A 21,834-nucleotide genomic window follows, 5' to 3' on the forward strand; every position below is an offset into this window, starting at 1 on the left:
TATCTCCTGAATAAACCTTCCCCGCCTTGGAACTCTTTGGTCTGGAGTGGTCTGTTCTTAACTGTGGTTGGACGTCTACTAACAACTAACAGTGTGTGTGTGTGTGTGTGTGTGTGTGTGTGTGTGTGTGTGTTTGCTGGCTACTGGATAGAAGTCTGCAGTGTGTCCTTCATCCCCTCAGTGCCTCTGGTCTTGTCCTTTGCTCTGTTTAAAACTCTCTTCTTAGATAACTATACAACTCACCTCTCAGTATCTTCAGATCCCTGCTCACACTCAAAGTGTTTGAGCCATATGTCAAGTTAGAGAATACCTTTTCTGGCCTTCTCATCAGAGAGACCTTTGGTATTGTATCCTGAGCTCTCCCTGCTGTGCCCACCATGGTTCTTGTCATCCCCTGACCTCACTCTCTAGATGTCCTTCCTGTTCTGTCTTCCTGTCTACTAGAACTCTGGTTTTGTGAGGAGAGCACCAGTCTGATCGTCATTGAAGCTACTTGCCTGCACCAGTCTCAGACACCTGTGGGTGAATGAATGAGTGTGGTTCGGCGTTCCGTCTCGCTGCTGGGGTGTTAGGGCAGACAAAACTCAGAACACTAGACTGCATTTTATGTTCACCACCATCAGGTGTTGGGCTTGTGGTGAAAGATAAAAATGTAAGTTGACCCCCTGAACCCTGTCCATAAAAGCAAAAGACATAAAAATCAGTAAGTCAAACACTGTGGCGCCTCAATACCAGGAAATTAGCTGACCACTCAAACAGATGGCCCTAACTAGCAGCCCTGGGACAAATGGTGTCAGGATGCTATAGGCCTGAGATAAGCCTGACCATGCTTAGAACTAACAGCCCTGAGACAAATGGTGCCAGGACACTATAGGCTTGAGATAAGCCTGACCCGATTTGAACCAGAGCTCATGATAGATAGAGTGTGGCTAGTCCGAAATAGCCAATTATAAAGTGGCATGCCATCCAACTTAAGAGTTTGAGATCAAACGCATCCGTACCTCCTCCCTCCCCCTCTTCCCTAACCCCACCTTGTTTGTGGATTCTTCCTATATAAGCTGTAAGAATCTGGTGCTGGGGGTTGATTTCCTCTACCCCTGCGTGGGTTACGAGTGAAGGAGGCCCTAGCATGCTAGTTTTGAGTAAACCTCTTGCTATTGCATCAAGTCGTGTTTCTCGTGAGTGATTTGGGGTAAGTCTGCAGTTCTCCATGGATAGTGAAGTCCTTCTCACATGGGCTTTACAGCGGGAAGCACTGATACAACACTCAGGGGAAACATGGCCTAAGATGGGGGCCCCAGCCTGGGTGAGAAACAGCACAGGCTGAGGCTGAAGAGTCAGGGATATCCGACTTCCTGGGTGTCCAGACCCCACTGGAAACCATGTGCAGTCGAGAATAAAGGGAGCTTGTAAGCCTGTGATGAGGCTGGGGCCTGGCAGGAGAACCCAGTGGAGATGGGAACTCCAGCTTAGCTCAGGGAGTGTGTAGGGGGAAGAGCTGATGCTAAAATCTGGTTCCCTAATTGTTTCTTGATTATGTCAATAAAGACGGCAGAAGCCAATCGCTAGGCAAAGAGAAAAAAAGATGGGATTTCCTGGTCCCAGGAGGAAGGGGGGGGGGGGCTGGTCAGTCAGACCAGGCTCTTGAACAGATAGGAAGTGGCAGACATGCAGATCTCTCAGGGCACCTATAGTATGTAGCCTCCACCACCAGCAGAGGCCAAGGAGGATGGAAAAGGCTACTGTTAAGATTAGGATAGGAAATTATTTTCAGAAAACTTTCTAAGAGAAAGGTACATACTTTGAAATTGACAATGTATATGGCTGTGTATTTTCTGTATTACCTGAAATTTACATCTTGTATTTTAGAATTATCTGGTCAGTTTGAAAATAATAAAAGTCTCTAGTGTTTTCCTTCCTCAGGGCTAAATGGGGCAGGAGAAGAGATTGGGCAGCTGGGTGGTTAACAGGTAGCATGCAAACAGCAGCTCCCAGCATTTTGGAGAAGGGCAGTTGTTGGCCTCTTGGCAAAGCCAACTGGAGAGGGCAATGTTCTTGGGAAAATGCCAGCTGGTAGCTGGGGGGGGGGGGGTGCTGAGTGAGACTGGGTAGATTGACAAAGCTAGCCATGGCAGAGCTGAGTGAGGCTGGTGGCTGCTGACCACAGAGCCTAGCCAGGAGCACGGAAAGAGCTCTCGAAAGAGCTAGCCTGTTTTTAAAATTACACAACACAGGGGTGAATGTCCTGGAACATGAAGGGGTCTTCTGTGGGAGACTTGGGTGGCTATTCTGTATGACAGAAGGCTTCCCTCCACAGCATTCTTGATGAAAGAGATTGTCCTTGGTTCCAAACTGTTTACTGATTGTTCATCATGGAGAATAGGTGCATACAGCTTACTCAGGGTGGACCAGAGATTAAATACCTTTTGCAGAAAGGAATGTCTGGGAAGGGAAGCTTATTGGCTAAACCCTCAGGACCATCTAGATACCTCATTAACATAGAGTACTCTATGTTCCCCGCTACATGACCTGGTCACGTTCTTATGTGGGGAGTTGTAGTCATGTGTTCCAGAGCAGGAATCTGGTCGGGAGTAGGTGAAACACCCACAATTCTCAGGTATGTGATACCGGAGTTTCCCACTCGACCTTACCAAGTTCCCTGGTACAATCCATTGCCCCACAAATGAGAGGTCCAGAACTCTACATTCTTAGTTTATTTACTGGTTTATTTATTTACTGGTTTCTTAGGTTAGTAGCCAAGTACAGTGTTTTTGTGCCCAAGTTGAGGATCCCTTGCTGTGTAATTTATTTTTTTAATGTTTTTCTGTAGATTACTCCTGGTCAGGAATGCACATGGCAAGGTTGTATCCCATCCGGCTGACTCCTCACTCAGTGGCTTCCTTTCCTGTGCAGAAGAAGCGCCTCAGTTCCATGCAGTCTCTTTTGCCAATTCATGCTGTGACTTCTCGACACCTGGAGTCCAGTTGAGAAAGTCCTTGGTGCTTCACAACTGCTTTCTTCAGCAGTTAGAGATTCAGACCTCACATAGATTTGTGTGCAGATGAGAACTGGGGATCTGGTTCTGTTCTTCTGTGTAGATATCCAGTTTCCCTACAGCCATTTGTCAAAGAGGCCATCTTTACTCTGCTGCGTGGTTTTGGCAATGTATTTTTGGTGACAAATCAGCTGTAGCTCTAGGTCCTATGTCCTGCTGCACGGTTTTGAATGTCTCTCTTCTTGCCAGGACCACTTTGTTTTGCTATGTTTGCTCTTAGTGACATTTGACATAAGTATGGTGGCTCCCCTAGCATTCCCCATTCTACTCATGGTTGCTTTAGCCATTTGGGGTCTTTGTGCTTCTGAGTGAATGTAGTGTTTGCTATTTCTCTTCACAGATATGTTTTTGGAAATTTGATGGGGATTGCATTGAATCCCTTTTGGTAATATCATCACTGGGCTGGTTGGACCCACTAGCTGCCCAAGTAATGACACAGACTATTTATTATTATGAAAACTTGGCCTTCACTTAGGCTTCTTTCCAACTAGATCAAATAACTTAGCTGTACTCACTTATACTAATCTGTGTTCTGCCACATGACTCGTTACCTCTCTTTTACACACTCAGTCCCAGCATCTCTTTCTTCCTCTGCATCTGCCTGGCAAATCCCCTGTGCCTGATTCTTTCCGAGAGTTTTTATCTCTGCCAGAAGTTGCTCCTCTCTTCTCCTCTCTTCTCTCTTCTCCTCTCTTCTCCTCTCCTCTTTGCTATAGGCCATTCAGTTCTTTAATAAGCCAATCAGAAGTATGGAGAAGAATGTTTACAAAACAGGTGATGTTTCATAAAATAACAATACCAAAGTTGGCCTATATTAAACTCTTTGCCACAAAAATCAACATTTGAATAATACAAAGACAACCTTTACACAAGGGATTATCCCACCATCTCCTCCATTTAAGTCAAATAAAGGTTTTTTTCTCTAACATCAATAACATATATATATTAAAAAACAATATGAAAACTATCAGGTAAGAATTAGATTCACAATCCTGTCCATTTGTATCTGGCAACCTGGGAGAAAATACTCTACTACTGATCCTATCTTGGTGAGTCCAAAGTTCTGTACCTAAATCACCTTCTATCACTATTAAAGCTTTCAGAGTCTCTAAACCTTTACAGCTTTTATTTGTCATCCTTAGAATACCTTCTTATACCTTTCAACCATCATAACTTGCATTTATCAATTTAAAACATCTTAGATCCTTCACAAATTACACTTTATGTCTTTATAAACTTATACCTCTTTTGTTTTTCCTTTCTGAATCTGATAATAAGGAAACTTTACGACTATAACTATCTAGTCTTCAACTCCATCAAAGACCGGAGAAGGATACATTCTACCTGAGTAAACAGAAAGTACAGAGCATGCAGCTTCCAAAACTATAGAAATGACAGAGAATGTTGGCTGCCTGAGGAGCACTAAAGATTCCACTGCAACATTAGAGCATCCATGAAGTGGAAATTACTGGTTTCTTAGGAAACTCAGTTATGTCATATGCTGTTTTTCTGGGGCCGACAAGTGAACGGATGTTTTGCTGAAGCAGACACAGGAGAGGTCATGTGGTGTTTAGAAATAATATAAATATGACCCCACAGACAGTGGGAGGAGGTTCTGGCATTGGTTCGCCTTGCTTCACTTGTCTTCACTGATGATGCACTTGTATTGGTTTGCCTTGCATCACGTTGCTAGTCTTCACTTGTGACTTGGTAGAAAGTAACATGCCAGAGAACTTCTTGTGATATTCCTGTGGCTTCTTGCTGCTTCTGCAGACTCAGGGCAATTGGTGGACCTTGTGGTTTCTTCTGAATTGAACTGTCGTTGCTGGTTTGTGAGTGGTGATTGCAGAGTGGATTGGACTGCTGCTGCTTATTCATGCTGATGTTTTGCTTGAGGACTGGACTGCTGACAATGAAGATTGGAATAGCTACAAAGAACTATTTCCAAGCAGGTCCACAACCTGTTTTGTATAAACTTTTATTTGGGTTCATTTGCTTGTTTGTTTTGTTTTTAATGTATGTGAGTACGTTGTTGCTGTCTTCAGACACACCCGAGGAAGACATCAGATATCATTACAGATGGTTGTGAGCCACCAATGTGGTTGCTGGGAATTGAACCTAGGACCTCTGGAAGAGCAGTCAGTGCTCTTAACTGCTGAGCCATCTCTCCAGCCCCATGGTACCATAATTTTTGCTGGGTCTATTTTGTGCTAATTGATGAAGTCTCATTTTTCCTTTCAGAATCAATTCACAAACCTTTTTACATAGGTCTTTAATTTCTTACTCTGTGTGCTAAAAATATGCATTCTAAGATATCTTTACTCTGAATAAAAATTCCAATGGGAGAATGAATAGAAGGCAAAAAACAAGACAACTTTTAAACTTTCCAGTACATTTGGTGCCCAACATGGGGCATATTATCCATACCTTTAAGATCCATGTTTAGAATATTAGACAAGGCAGAAAGCAAAAGCAGAGATACCACAGAGCTACAAGCCAAGAGCCACTTGCTGCAGCCCAGGGCTGGGAGAGCACACACCCAGCTGCCACTAGGCAGGATTACTCATGAGATACAGAGCTGCAACCTGCTATGACCCACCTCCTACATGCTGGGGACAGTGGGTAACAATCCAGCTCAACATAGGGTTAGGCTAACAGTTGGCATGGAACTAGGCATTTTGCTTCCATTGGAGAGATACAAAGCAGAGTGACCTGCATCCTGCAAAGGGGGGATCAAGCACATGACTGCAGAAGAGACTCCTGCTCTGCAAACAACAGCAGTTACCTAGTAACTACAGTTTCTCAAAAGTCATCTGTTTGGGGTTTATAGAACAGACTTCTGGAGGTGCAGCCAGGTGTCTGCCAGAGAAGAACAATAATAATCCCAGAGAGGCTGCAACCACAACCGCCACCACAACACCACCACAAACCAACAAACCTGGCTTTTTTGCTGGAGCCTGGGGGGAGTAGGGGAGGAAGAAGTTCCTATCTAGGTGTAGGCAGGAGGCTGGTGGAGCTGCTGTCTTGAGACAAAAGCCCACTTGAGGTGGGGTAAAACCAGTTTGTTAGACCACAGCTGAGGAGACTCATGTTGGCCTGACTCATGCTGGCCAGAGGAGATAACACCAAGATCTGACAACTTTCCAGAGTGGAAGAGGGGTCTGGATCTGATCTGATGAGGTAGCTGTTGGCATTTTGTCTAGGTTCCACCCGACAGTTACCACATAACCTAACAGCCAGGTGTGCCTGACTGACTATAAAAGGGGCTGCTTGCCTCTCCTCACTCTCTTGCTCTTGCTCAGGCTTCCTTACCCTCTTCCCCAACTCTCTCATTCCCTTCCTCTCTCTCTCTCTCCACGTTCTCATGGCTGGCCTCTACTACTCCTCTACTCCTATTCTCTCTCTCTCTCTCTCTCTCTCTCTCTCTCTCTCTCTCTCTCTCCTCCCTCAATTCCCCTCTCCATACCCTAAATAAACTCTATTCTATACCATACCGCCACCTTGTGGCTGGTACCTCAGTGGAAAGGGATGCTTCAGCATGGGCCCACAGAGGCACCCCCTTCCTTCACACCATACTGTGCCTCCACCAAACACATCACTGGGTTCTCCCTGACTTTTTTTTTAAATAAAACATAGCAATAGCTCCAAGTTAAAGGTAGAAGGTGGACACCCTCTTGTCTGTGAGCTGAAAGATGTTGGGGCATGGCCAAGCACAACACAGCATCTGAGCTGAGCCACAAACACACACTGAGAAGACACGCAGAAGAAATCCAAAGCGTCTAAACTTTGGACTAGATAAAATTGTTTAAGAATCATGTGTTTATGCTGAAAACAAAAGGAATGAAGTAGAAAACACTGTAATTAAATACAAATATTTTGAAATTTATAGTTAAAAATAAACACAGATGAAAGGCAGAAAGATTAAAGACAATGACATGGAGGTTTGTGGCTTTAAATTACACCATTTTAGGTGGCTTAAGGATGGAGACGGAAGGGGTGACTTGGCTGAGATGAACATATTGTCATTTAGGAATATTGCCAGGTTTGTAACTCTTGAGGTTCACAATGGTTTTCTGTACCTTCTTAAAACAAAGGAATTTAGGAAAAAATTTTAGAAAATTTTGTAACTAAAAATGAAGAAGCAAGGGAAATTATGGGAGAATGAGATAGAATTATGGGAGCATGAGATAGTTCTTGGGGAAAAAATTTAAGAGGTTTATAAGTCAGAATGGACATCTAAGAAAGGAAGAGAGAGAGAGAGAGAGAGAGAGAGAGAGAGAGAACATGAAGGCAAGGCTTAGAGGAGACCATACTAAAATTAATAGTATCAGAGTTACAGAATAAGGAAAAATATGGAAGCAAGGCTTAGAACAGAAGGTACAAAAATTTGCAGCTCAAAATGAACAATACACAGAGAGAAATGAGACAGGAAGACAAGACTTACAGAAGTTACAAAATTATTATAAACCAGGTTGAACAAAATGCTAGGATGGCAGAGATACAAGCACTAGAGAGGTAAGAAATATGGATGAAGACCTTAAAAGAGGACCTTAAAATATTAATAAATAAAATAAGGAAAATATTCAGATAGAGACAGAAGACAAAAATAAGGAAAGCCAACCAAATGTTGTTAGAACAGACTTTAGCTTATCTAGTTAGTATTCAACCAAGGCCACACATTTAGGAAGAATATGAATAGCACTCTGTGGATGTGCCGGATTTCTGAAACTTTAAAGAAAATGTTACTAATTTTGGAATACACTCACCATTCATAAAACAAAGCTTCATTTCTTTGTTAAGCAAAAATAGAACAATCCCCAAGGCTGAAATTTATAAGAAGAGCAATATTAGAACCTGCCCACAGTTACAATGGCTTTCATGGTGGAGAGAAGCAGCTAGGGAGATAACACAGAAATGGAGAGCCAGAGGCACTAATAGTCTAGATACCAATTGAAGGTCAATATGCTGAAGTAGAGATGCAGATCACACGTGACGAAGAAATGTTGGCATTGTGTTGCATGGCAGTGGCAGGCTTAAATGCTTGGGACAAGGTTGAAGACACAGGAAAAACTCTTGAACCATTTACCTAGGTTATACAAGGTCCAAAGGAAACATTCACTTGAATTTTTAAAGATGGTCCTAATTTTAAAAAAGTAAAATGTTTTCAAAGACAGTTACAAATTGTCTAAACTGTCCATAAACAGGATCCATCAGATGCTGACTCTTCAAGTTTACATTGGGGAGCCACTGCTGAGAGAACACCTATGGCCTTACCATTAAGCTGGTTGACTGACCAGCTGATTTGAATTGAACATGATCTATGACTAAGGAAAATATTACAGGCACTAATCCAAGAATATCTAAAGGCTAACAATATGGAAAAATCCACCAGCCTTTGGAATTCTCCTGTATTTATCATTAAAAAGTAGTCTGGCAAATGGAGGATATTGACAGATCTGAGTGCAATTAATAAAACTACTCAACCAGTGGGTTCTTTATAGTCTGGGATCCCATTGCCTTTCTTGCTACCTATGTAATGGCCTGACATAATAATTTATCTAAAAGATTGCTTTTTCACAATTCCTTTACAAGAACAAGATAAAGATTTGCTTTCACAGTGTCCCATTTAGCCACTCTCTGCCAACCAAAAGATGTCACTGGAGCATCCTGCCATAAGGAATGTTGAGTAGTCCTACCTTATGCCAATATTTTGTAAAACAGTCATTGGAGATAATCTGTAAGCAATTTCCCAATCCATAATTTACCATTATATGGATGATATTTTGTTGGCTGATTCAAACGAAGGTACCTTAGAAAGAATGTCTAATGAAGCAAAGAGAATTTTGCCTTACTGGGGCTTACAAATTGCTCTTGAAAAAATACAAAGTGGAGATCCTATTAATTACCTCGGATATAAGATAAATCTACAGAAAATTCTACCACAGAAGGTATAAATCAGTAGAAACCAATTCAAAACTCTTAATGATTTTCAAAAATTGCTGGGAGATACTAACTGGCTACAGCCTACAACTGGTTTTACTAATCAGGAGCTAAATAATTTATTTCAAACCTTACAAAGTGATAAAGACATAAATAGTACAAAAAGATTATCAACTGAAGCCGAAAAAGTATTGGCTCCGGTAAAACAGAATCTACAAGAAGCACGTATAGATCTTATTGATCTAATGAGGGTCTGTATTTTAGCTACCTTGCCTTCTTATTCTCCCACAGGAATTTTTATGCAGATAGAAGATTATATATTAGAATAGATACTTTTAACACACAGAGTAAAAAACTTAAAATCTATATAGACAAGGCTTCTGAGTTAATTTTAAAAGAAAACAATGAGATGTCAATTAGCTGGAATGGATCCAGCGGAGATTGAGGTACCTTTTACTGATGCTGAAATTATCTCATTATGGGCAAAGAATGAACATTGGCAAAGAGTTTGCAGTAATTTTGGGGGAGAAACTAACTAATACCCAAAAAAGCAAGTGGCCTTAGTTTATAAAAAGAACTAATCATATTCTCCCTCATGTAATAAAAAGAACACCAATTTCTGAAGCCCCTACATTTTATACTGATGCAAATAAATCAGAAAAGGCAGGCTATAAGCCAGCAAATATAAGTGGTTGAGAGTCCTTATGATTCAGTTCAAAAATCAAAGCTGTATGCCATTCTTAAGGTATTATTGGACTTGATATGCAGAAAGAGTTGTTTTGCATATAGAAACTGCTGAACTTATTCAGGATGATTCCAAATTAAATTCACTGTTTATTAAACTACAGAAATAGAAATTATCTCTTGTACATAACAGATATCAGATACCATGAGAGTCTACCAGGTCTTCTAGCACAAGATAACAATGAAAATGATCAGCTATTGATAGGAAGTGTACTAGAGGCTTCAAAATCTCATAAAAAATACCATGTTAACAGCAAAGGTTTATAGAAAAAATTTCTATCACATGGCAAGAAGCCAAGGAAACTGTAAAGAAATGTCCTACTTGTTCTTTATATAACCAAACTCTCTGCAGGAAATAACCCTAAAGTTGCCCAAAGAAATGAAACTTGGAGAATGGATGTGTTTCTATTTTGCAGAGTTTGGTAAACTGAAATATGTGCATCATACTATAAGCTCATATTAGGATTTCAATGAGCAACTGTTTTAAGTTCTGAAAAGGCCAATTCTTTAATTACATATTTATTAGAAGTTATGGCAATTGTAGAAATATCTAGACAAATTAAGACTGACAATGCTCCAGCATATGAAATAAGACATTTTTGCATATTAGAATATAGAACATATTACAGGTATACCACACAGTCCTACAGGAATGACAGTTGTTGAGAGATCTTTTAAAAAGAGATGCTTAACAAACAGAGAGGGCTATCAATGACCCTGAGAAACAGATTACACAATGCTTTATTAACTTTAAATTTTTTGAATGCTAATGACATAAAACAACAGCTGCTGAGAGACATGGGATTATAGAAGAAAAAAAACACTGAATTAAGTCAACCTGTTTTTTTTTAAAGATGCCCTAACCTCAGAAAATAAATCAGGAAATGTGTTGCATTGGGGAGAGGGTTTTGTATATGTTCACAGAGGGAAAAAATTGGATTCCTTCAAAATTGATAAAAATCAGATATGACAGGGGAAGTCCCCTGAGGATCCCCTTGGATACAGACAAGAAGAAAGAAATTAAAAAAAAAAAAAAAACAGAACATGTATCAAAATTTGCTGACCCCTTCCTATAGGAACAATGCTTGAACTGACTGAGGCATAAAAATGCCTCCAGCCGGGACCTCATCTAATGAAACTTTGGCTGCAATATCCCCAGAACTTATTGTGCCATCCTTACAAATGTCACTGATAGAAATGTATATTATAGTTTATTTATATAATGCAAACTAACTTATAAAGAAAGACACATGCATTTCCTGCTCATATAAAAAGTAGAAAATCATCCTTCCCTGAACTGTGCACATTGCACATTCTATACATATGTTAACTCAGAACTGTATATTATTTATGAGACTTTATATGTTTAAAGATACCAATGAAGTCAATACATCCCTGACAAGATTCCTGCTTGGAGATGCTGAAACACTGAGGCATGTTGTTCCAGCATCCTGCCTGATCCTACCTCACGCTGCCTCAATGCTAATTCCTCAAAAGACTTGCTTCCAGGACAGCTTCAAAGCAGCTATCTCACTTGGTCCAGCCTTTCAGACTGTTCCAATCAAGACTTTATTTAAGCCTGTATATTCACACCATACAGAGACTGGACAACAGAGATTACAGCTAACTTTTTTTTTTTTTTTTTTTTTTGGTTTTTCCAGACAGGGTTTCTCTGTGTAGTCCTGGCTGTCCTGGAACTCACTCTGTAGACCAGGCTAGCCTCGAACTCAGAAATCCGCCTGCCTCTGCCTCCCAAGTGCTGGGATTAAAGGCGTGCGCCACCACCACCCGGCTACAGCTAACTTTCTTAAGACTAACCATTTTCCCAATTTTCTTGCCCCCCCCCAAAGGAAAGTAATGCCCCAAATTACCAGGAAGCAATTTAAAGAGAACTATACCTCATTCTCAAGAGGTGGGGTAGATGATTTTGGGTCATTTAGTGGGTATTGGACATTTGTTGTTGTTTAAGGAGGATAGTCACAAGTACTTATGTTCTTGTACAGGAAGAAAACAAAACAGGAAGGTTAGATTCAGGGATTTCTTCTTCTCTTCTTCATCCTTTCTCTCCTCTCTAGTGTTAGGGGGAAAGGAGTGAGAAAGAATGAAAAGAAAAAGAGGAGATTAGGAATAATTTTGGAATGATAAAAGTGATGCATAGGTTATTGAATCTACTTTTAATCTAAAGAATATTAATAAACCATAAATCCTGCATTAATATTGATCTTTGTATATTGATATGTATCAAGGTTATATTTTATTACATTGGTATAGACCTGTGTATATTGATATAAAATTGGGGTTATATTTTACTACAACATACTATGTATATATTTTCCAATTTTATTTGAGGTATTGTACCTATATAATTCTTTAAAATGTAATATAAAGTTCTAGTCCTCTTGAAAGCTGCTGTTATAAACTGTTGAGGATAAGTCAGAAATTCAAGTTAATAGTCAAATAAACTCATGGTTATATTAGGTACTGGTCTAGTTAATTACCGTAAGATGTTTTCAAGGTTATTCAGATAGTAAATAGTTAAGAGCAAACAATATTTGACAATTCAGATATACTATAGATGGGCTTTAAAACTTCATGGATCCACAGAATGTCGCATTTAAAGTTGTTTTATTATTAAAAGATCTTTTTTTGACAATGAGACAGGTCTGACCCCGGCAGTACTCTCAATCCACTTCAAAGAAGATGATGAGCATTGAAGGACTTCCATATGGAGTTCACCTCAAAGGTGGCAAGCTGCCCCTGGGCAGAAAACTGCCCTTGCTTCAACTGCAGACAGAAAGCTGTCCAAACTGGATCAACAGAATGCAAAGAAGTCAACTGCTGAGCTTTGCCAAGACAAGGTAAGCAGTCCTTTATAATTCTTGCTTCACAAAAAGGTCTGTCAGATATTCTGGGCCAGAAGGGTGAAGATGGATGCTCCAACATTGTAGAGACATTTATAGGGGACTGTCCAGGCAGTCAGCTATGTCTGTCATTTCTATAGTTTAATGTTTGGCTGGGGATCTGCATTTGTTTCAGTCAGGTGCTGGGTAGATCCTCTCTTTAGAACAGTTATACTAGGCTACTGACTGCAAGCATACCATGTTGTTGGGGACCACTCTGCCAAATGTTGGAACCTGCACTGCCCCAAGCTTTGGGCCCTAAATTGTTCTGGCTGGCACTGCAGCTCCGGTTCACAGGTCAGGGTTCAGCAAGAGAGAGAGTGCGGGCAGAAGCGAAGAATGGAGACCAGACAGAGTGTGATTCAGTCCTGTTTATTCTCAAGTCTCTCTTCTTCTCTCTTTTCAAGTTTCTTGTCCTAGTCCAAGTCCCAAGTCTTGAGTTCCTAGTTCCTAATCCCTAGTGCCTCCAAGTTCCAAGTTTCCAGTCCCTCCTTCTGTCTGCCTCTCGCCTTTTATAAGTCTGACTTCTCAAGTCATGCCTTTAAGCCACACACCTTTAAGTCTCACACACCAAGGGAAAATCCTGGGTATATAAAACAAGATGTTATCAGAGTGTGCTCAGCTGTTGTAGGCTAATGTAATCAAGCCTCTTTTCAGGGTATATGGCTCAAGATGGCTGCAAGGATGGTAGCCACCTTCTGTAGGCTCCCCACAGGTCCCCCTTTAAAAAATTTTTTTCAAAAGGGAAGGCTGGGAAAACTTATAGAAACCGAGCCTGCCTTAGATCAGAACAAAGGACCCCAGCCTCCCTTTCCTGTCTTTGGATACTCAACAGCCATTTGTTGAGCTCCTGTCTTAGGATGGCGAGGGTCTTGAAGTGTTCTCTTACCCATCATTGACTATACAGCTTAGCACGTAAGTTAGGGGTTAATCCTCATTAGTCTTGATGACAGAGGGTTTAGAATCCCCTACCTTTAGCCTGTAATGATGGACCTGTATGGGTTTCATTTGAATAGTGTCTATCTGTTTTCATACAGAAGCCATCAGTTTGTTGAACAGCATGGACCCAAGAGACAAGAGACTTAACAATGCCTGAAGAGTCAGTATAACAGCAACACTCTTTTTTAAGGGCAACACATAACTCCCTCTATCAGAGGAGTAAAAGTTATAAGCTTCTTCTATTCTGTTTACAAATGTGTTATACCAGAATCTAAATGTATAGAAATACAGAACTGATCATAGCTTTGATCTTAACAAAACAAGTAGGAAAATCCCTGTTCCTGCCCCAGTCAATCTCAAACCCAAAAAAACAACTATAGTAACTGTGGTAGTGGGTTTTCTCCTGGGTCTAAACAATGTTTCCCACTAAATCATAAGTTGGGGAACCAAGAGTTCAATAGAGCCACCCTGGAGATTCAGGTGGTGATGTCTCCTTCCACATTGAGGACTTCCCAAGTCAGGTTTGCTGGTTGATCTGGTCCAGTTTGAAAGCAATTGAGAAGCATCTTCATGTTTCCTGCAAAGAAAAAAATACACTTCTCAGGGGGGTTTCTCCTCCCTGGGTTTGTTATTGTTGTCCATCTGTTTAATCAGTTTCTCTGGGAGCCAGCACGCGGCATCTGCAGTTCGGGAATATATGCAGACAGAACCTCTTCCCCAGATAAGCACTGGATCTGGCCCATTCCAGGTTCTAGTTAATGGGTCTTTCCAGAGGACTATTGAAAAATTCTTTTTGGTATCAGGATGCCAGAATCTATCTGCAGCAGATTTTCCTTCAGAATCCAAAGTTAAAAAATTTAAAATAAAGAGCATGTGATGAAGGATATTTCTGGGGGATCCCTTGGTAGGGTACCATTCCCTCTTTTTAATTTTTTCAAATTGACATTTAATGGTTCGATGCACCCTTTCTACCATACCTTGGCCCTGTGGATTATATGGAATACCCATTTTATAAAGTAGTCCCAAAATTTTGCAGAATTGGTGGAAACTGGAGCTTGTATAACCTGGGCCATTGTCAGTCTTTATCTGTTTAAACACACCCAATACAGCAATTGTAGCAAGCATATGAGTGATCACATGCTTGCTTGTTTCTCCAGTTTGTAATGTTACATAAATGAAACCACTGTGTATTTTTTTATTGCCAAATTAATTATAATGAGTAACATCCATTTGCCAGAGACTGTTTGGTATCAGTCCCTTTGGATTTACGCCCAAGTGAAGAACTGGTAAAAGTGTAATACATGATTGAAATTGTTTAACAGTTTGTCTAGCTTGTTCTCTGGTAATTTTAAACATAATTTTTAAAGTTTTAGAATTGAGGTGATGTCACTCATGAGCCCTTATGGCCTGATCCAAGTTAGATGACAGATCTGATAAAGTCACTGCAGCTACACAAGTAGCTAGATCTGCCTTGGTGTTTCCCTCAGAGAAAGGACCTGGTAGCCCAGTGTGGGCTCTCAGGTGTCCTATAAAGAATTTACACTTTCTCCTCAAAATTAATTGTTGGCACTGTAAAAACAAATCAGCTGCTTCTGAGGAATGCTTTATTTGCACAGCAGTTTCTAGCAGAGGGATAGATTGAGCTATATATGAGCTATCTATATAAATATTAGTGGTTTGATTTAGAAATGCTTGAAACACAGCAATAACAGCATGTAATTCAACCAATTGAGCTGACACAGATGATGTAGCAAAGGAGACTACTTAATCTTGAAAGCCATAAGCAGTTGTTCCTGATGAGGAACCATCAGTGAAAACTAGCAATGCTTCCTTGATAGGTGCATGTGCAGTACGAGTTGGAAAAAACAAATGCATGGCAATTACAAAACTGAATCAATTTATCTGGTGGATAATGATTATCTATCTGACCAGCAAATGAGGCACATGCAATAGGCCAGACTTTAGAACTGTGCATAAGCCAATCAACCTGATGCCTTGTATAGGGTTGTACTATTACATCAGGATCCTTTCCAAAATATTTTTGACTATTATCTCTGCCCAACATAATCATATCAGCTACAGCAACATAGTGTGGATAAAGAACCTTCTTAGGGGATGAGGGAAGATGAACCCATAATATGGATGCATTTTGCCAAAAAACTGCAGTAGGAGTTAGTTTAGTGTTAAAAATAAGAAAATATAAAGGCTTAGAATAATCAATATGAGTTACAAATTGGGATGAAACAGCACTCTCCACCTTCTAAGGCTTTTCTACCCTCCTGTGTTAGAGCCCTGTCAGACTTAGGGTCAGGATCTCCTTTGAGAATCTCAAACAGAAGCTTCAATTCACCTGTCATGAGTTTCAAATATGGTTGTAGCCAATTAATGTCTCCCAATAGTTTTTGAAAATCATTAAGTGTCTTAAGGGAATCAGTCCTCAAGCTGGCCTTACTATCAATAATACATGGACCATTAATCTGAAATCTTAAATAAGTATATGGATCCTGTAATTGTACTTTTTCTGGTGCTATTTGTAATCCTGCAGTCTGTAAAGCTGTTCTAAGATCATCAAAGCACTGTTTTCCATCATTTCCTGCTTTAAAATATCATCCATGAAATGAATCATATAGATTTGCTTCCACATGGTTCTAACACCCTCTATGGCAGAAGCCACAAACTTCTGGCACAAGGTAGGACTGTTAGCCATACCCTGAGGCAAGACCTTTCATTGATATCTCTTCATAGGTTTTCTAAAATTTATAGCAGGAACACTGAAAGCAAAGCACTTTCTGTCATTAGGTTGCAATGGGATAGTAAAAAAATAGTCTTTGAAATCTATAACTATTTTATAATGGCCTAAAGGTATAGCCACCGGTGTGGGCGGCCCAGGTTGTAAGGTTACCATCCTAATCATGGTTGTGTTAACAACCCTCAGGTCTTGAAACAGTCTCCACTTTTCTGACTTTTTCCTAATGACAAATATTGAGGTATTCCAGGGAGAGTTACTCTCCTCTAAATGTCCTGCCTGTAATTGCTCCTGCAGTAGCAGTTGAGCAGCTTGTAATTTTTCGGTGGTTAGAGACCACTAATCCATCCAGATGGGCGAGTCCCCCTTCCAGATGATGGGATCCACACAATGCCCTACGGGTGCTGCTGAATCAGTAACCCCATCAAAGATACCCCAAGCCTCTTCTTCCAATGTTACCATGGACCTCAACAGGATGAGCAATCCCCTCTTCATTTTATCCTAATCCTTTCCCTGGGGAAAATCCAGAGTTTACCATTTGAGCTATGATTACTTCATTAGGGCTGCACATAATCAATCCCAACTGGGATAACAGATCTCTGCCCAAGAGATTAATGGGGAGGCCCCGGATGACAGGGTTGTATATCCCCTGTATTGTCTTCTTTATCTTTCCACATCAGTACCTTAGAGCTTTGTTGTGGATTTTGACTTTGGCCACTACCCCTAAAGTTGGTTAAGGTTGAGGTCAGAGGCAAGGTGGCAGGCCAATCACTTTGTTTTAGGATAGTCACATCAGCTCCTGTGTCAACCAAGCCTTGGAATGCCTTTCCATCCAGCCATAGTGTCATCATAGGTTTTTGTTTAACTATAGGCTGTACCCAATATGCATCAGAGGAACCAAAGCCTTGATCCCCTCTCTTAGGACTCTTATATTTGTGATTATTAGGGAACAATGGAAGTAACAATAGTTGAGCTATCCTCCTTCCTGTAGGAATGGTGACTATATTCTGAATTGCCTGTGCTATTACCTTAATCTCACCTTGATAATCATTGTCTATAACTCCAGGAAAAATTTGTAGTTTCTGCATAGTAGTACTGCTTCTTCCCAGTGTCAGGCCAAACACATTTGGATAGAGTGGTCCAAACACTCCAGTGGGTAAGGCCCGAGGTTCCATTTCTGGGGCTAATATTGTGTAGGTGGCAGAACTGAGGTCTAGTCCTGTGCTTCCTGGTGTTGCTCTACTAAGTTCTGAAAGGGATTGTTGTTTGCTGGTATAAAATTAACTGCTCCATAAGCCTGTTTTGGCTTGTGTTGGTTCAGGGCCTGGAACTGACCCCTGTTCCCGTTTCCCTGATTATGGGAAAGGGTGTTCCCTTGTGTGTCTCTTTTGGACTTACATTCACTAGCCCAATGCCTTCCATGTTTGCAAAGTGGGCAGAGCCCAGGCTGTTTTCTGGGCTGTCTCTGGGTTAACTCATTTACTGCCTCACAATCTCTTGCAAAGTGTCTAGGCTTGCCACATTTAAAACAGGCCTTTTGGTTTCTACTAGCCAAAAAAATCTTTTACTGATTGTCCTTGTATGGCAGCCACCATAGCTAAGCCCTGTTGGTAGGAGGGACCTATGTCAGAACGGAGTCTGATATACCCCATAAGGTCTGTCTTTTTCCTGTAGGGTCTAATGGCTGCTTGGCAGGCAGGATTGGCATTTTCATATGCAAGTTGTTTCACATAATCTACACCTGACTCTGCATTACCAAAAATCCTCCCTGCTGTTGTCATTAATCAATGGACAAAATCAGAAAATCGTTCATCAGGTCCTTGTCTGACTGCGGTTAAAGATGCACCAGGGTCTCCCTTTGCCTGGAGTTTACTCCAAGCCTTCATGGCTGCATTTTGAATTTGAGAGAATAAGCCTGGGTCATATTGTATCTGGTTATCACTAGAAGCAAATTGCCCTTCTCCTACTAATGCATCAAAGGACCAACCATTGCCTGCCTGAATGTTTCTCGTAGTTGTTTCTTTACAATTCTCATGATACTCTGATTTTCAAATAAGATAGTCATCACCGCTAAGAACTGCTCTCACTAATGTATTCCAATCACCAGGAGTCAGCCACACCTCTGTGTGAGACTCTAAAATTGCAAGGGTAAAGGGAGCAGTGGCACTGTATTGTGATACTGCATTTTTAAATTCCTTAATAATCTGAAAATTAAACCCTGTGTGATGTTTCCAAGCAATCCCTTGATTGTCTCTGGTCTCTGATATAGGAAAAGCCTCAGTGTCTCCCTTTTCTGGATGATCTGTGGCTAATATTAAGCTAGGTGATAGGGACTGCCTTTGGACTCCTGGCTGAGGAATGCAAGAAGCCGGGGGATTTTCGAAGTTTAACTCTCGAGATATCTTCCCTGTCTTTAATTTTTGTAGCTGATTAAGTCCTGATAATCTTTTTCTAACTCTATTTGTTGTTTAAGAACAGATATTTTTTCCTGTAACTCCCTTATGGGATCTATAACCACCATCTCCATTGGGGGAGCACTTGGAGGTGGAGGCATGTAGGGAGGGGGTCTTTGGGAAGAGGGCCATTCATGGTCATAATGTTCAGCTGCCTCTTCCTCTAGGTCAGCACAATCTTGCTCTGGCAAATCATCATCAACCTTTGGTTGTATTTTAGATTCTAATTTTGGATAAATAAGTTTCTTTTTATTTTGAACATGAAAGATAGCATTCAAACAACGAAAAAAAGCAGACAACACATGTGAAAGGCAAACAACAAAACAAAAATAGAGAGCTGAGTTCTTGCCCCACTTTCATTAACATCACTTACCTTTCTCAACGTGGCAGATTCCTATGGTGATCACCTTCATTTCACTTCTGAATTTTCAGCAAATACTTCTTCCAGTCATGTCCCTCACTGGGTCTCTCCTACTTGCTGCTCCACATTTGGCGCCAAAGTGTTGGGGATCACTCTGCCAAATGTTGGAACCCGTACTGCCCCAAGCTTTGGGGCCTAAATTGTTCTGGCTTGTACTGCTGCTCCCGTCTGGCAGGTCAGGGTTCAGCAAGAGAGAGAGTGAGGGCAGAAGCAAAGAATGGATACCAGACAGAGTGTAATTCAGTCCTGTTTATTCTCAAGTCTCTCTTTGTTGAGGCCCATACTCTGCCTGGCTTGGCAGCTACTATGTTGCTGACCACACTGCCCTATGCTTTGGGGCTAAGTGCTCTGATCAAGAGTGAAAGTGGGGATGGAGGGGCAAGAGATTAGAAGAATGGAGACAAACCAGAGGATCTGTAGTCAAGTCTCCTTTACTGTCTCCAACACACACATAACTCCTACTCTACTACACCACACTACACCACCATTACACCACACACTTACAAGGAAATCCTGGGTATTTATAAGTACAAGCAGGGGAACACAGGTGAAAACATTTTACCACGTGCACCATGCAGCCGGGGTCACTAAACAGCAAAACAAGCTATGTGGGATAAACAAGATTCTTTATCAGAGTGTGCTCAGCTGTTGTATGCTGTTGAAAAACAAGTCTCTATCAGGGTATATGGTTCCAGATGGCTTCAAAGTTGATAGCCACTTTCTGCTTAAAGTCGGCTCCCAACAAGTCCCCCTTTTTAAATTTTTTTTCAAAAGGGAAGGCTGGGGAAACTTACGGAAACTGTGCCTGTCCTAGGTTGGGACAAAGGACCCCAGCCTCCCTTTCCCATCCTTGGATACTCAACAGCCATTGGTTGAGCTCCTGTCTTAGGATGGTGACGCCTCCCTTCTTTTAGGGGCAAGTGTCTTGGTATGTCCTCTTACCTGTCATTGACTATCCGGCTTAGCGCGTAAGTTAGGGGTTAATCCTTGTCAGTCTTGATTACAGAGGTTTCAGAGTCCCTTACTTCCAGCCTGTAATAGTGGACCTGTATGGGTTTCATTTGAATAGCATCTATCTGTTGTCATACAAAACCCATCAGTCAGTTGAACCGCATCAACCCAAGAGACAAGAGACTTAGCAAGGCCTGAATAGTCAGTATAAAAGCAACACACTTTTTAAGGGTAACACACAGAAATACAGAACTGATCATAGTTTTGATCTTAACAAAACAAGTAAGGAAATCCCTGTCCCTGCTCAATCAATCTCAAACCCAAAAAACAACTATAATAACGGTGGTAGTGGGTTAAACAATATGCCCCACTAAATCATAAGTCAGGGAATCAAGAGTCCAATAGAGCCATCCTGGAGATTCAGGTGGTGATGTCTCCTTCAGCACTGATAACTTCTCAGGTCAGGTTTGCTCATTGATCTATTCCAGTTTGAAGGCAATTGTGAAGCATCTTCAGGTTTCCTTCATATTTCCTGCAAAGAAAAAAATTACACTTCTCAGGGGTTTTTTCCTCCCTGGATTTGTTATTGTTGTCTATTTGTTTAATCAATCTCTCTGGCAGCCAACGTGCAGCATCTGCAGTTCGGGAATATATGCAGACAGAACCTCTTCCCCAGATAAGCACTGGATCTGGCCCATTCCAGGTTCTAGTTAATGGGTCTTTCCAGAGGACTGTTGAAAAATTCTTTTTGGTATCAGGATGCCAGAATCTATCTGCAGCAGATTTTCCTTCAGAATCCAAAGTTAAAAAATTTAAAAGAGCATGTGATGAAGGATATTTCTGGGGGATCCCTTGGTAGGATACCATTCCCCTTTTTTAATTTCTTCAAATTGACATTTAATGGTTTGATGTGCCCTTTCTACCATACCTTGGCTCTGTGGATTATATGGAATACCCGTTTTATGTAGTATTCCCAATTTTTCACAGAATTTGTGGAAACTAGAGCTTGTATAACCTGGGCCATTGTCAGTCTTTATCTGTTTAGGCACACCCAATACAGCAATTGTAGCAAGCATATGAGTGATCACATGCTTGCTTGCTTCTCCAGTTTGTAATGTTGCATAAATGAAATCACTGTATGTATCTACACATACATGTATATATTTTTGCTTGCCAAATTCATTATAATGAGTAACATCCATTTGCCAGATACTGTTTGGTATTAATCCCTTTGGATTTACGCCCAAATGAGGAACTGGTAAAAGTTTAACACATGATTGACATTGTTTGACAATTTGTCTAGCTTGTTCTCTGGTCATTTTAAACATAACTTTTAAAGTTTTAGAATTAAGGTGATGTAACTCATGAGCCTTTATGGCCTGATCCAAATTAGATTTCTGATCTGATAAAGTCACTTCAGTGGGTAGGACCTGAGGTCCCATTTCTGGGGTTAATACTGTGTGGGTGGCAGAACTGAGGTCCAGTCCTGCGCTTCCTGGTGTTGCCTGACTGAGTTCAGAAAGGGATTGGTGTTTGCTGGTATGACACTGACTGTTCCATAAGCCTGTTTTGGCTTGTTCAGGGCCTGAAGCTGGCCCCTGTTCCTGTTTCCCTGATTATGGGAAAGGGTGTTACCTTGTGCGTCTTGTTTAAATCTACAATCACTAGCCCAATGCCTTCCACGT

General features: G+C 41.0%; 1 long non-coding RNA gene across 3 annotated transcripts in view; it reads left to right on the forward strand.

The window, feature by feature from the left end:
- LOC143441476 (uncharacterized) overlaps positions 1-21,834 on the forward strand; it is a 171,758-nt gene that overhangs the window by 76,493 nt on the left and 73,431 nt on the right. For all 3 annotated transcript variants that reach the window (XR_013108930.1, XR_013108927.1, XR_013108932.1), the window contains one exon: positions 12,401-12,597. This is a non-coding gene — a long non-coding RNA (uncharacterized LOC143441476). The remainder of the gene's footprint in view (positions 1-12,400; positions 12,598-21,834) is intronic.

This window comes from Arvicanthis niloticus, chromosome 1 (genome assembly GCF_011762505.2).
Source record: "Arvicanthis niloticus isolate mArvNil1 chromosome 1, mArvNil1.pat.X, whole genome shotgun sequence".
NCBI lineage: Eukaryota > Metazoa > Chordata > Mammalia > Rodentia > Muridae > Arvicanthis > Arvicanthis niloticus.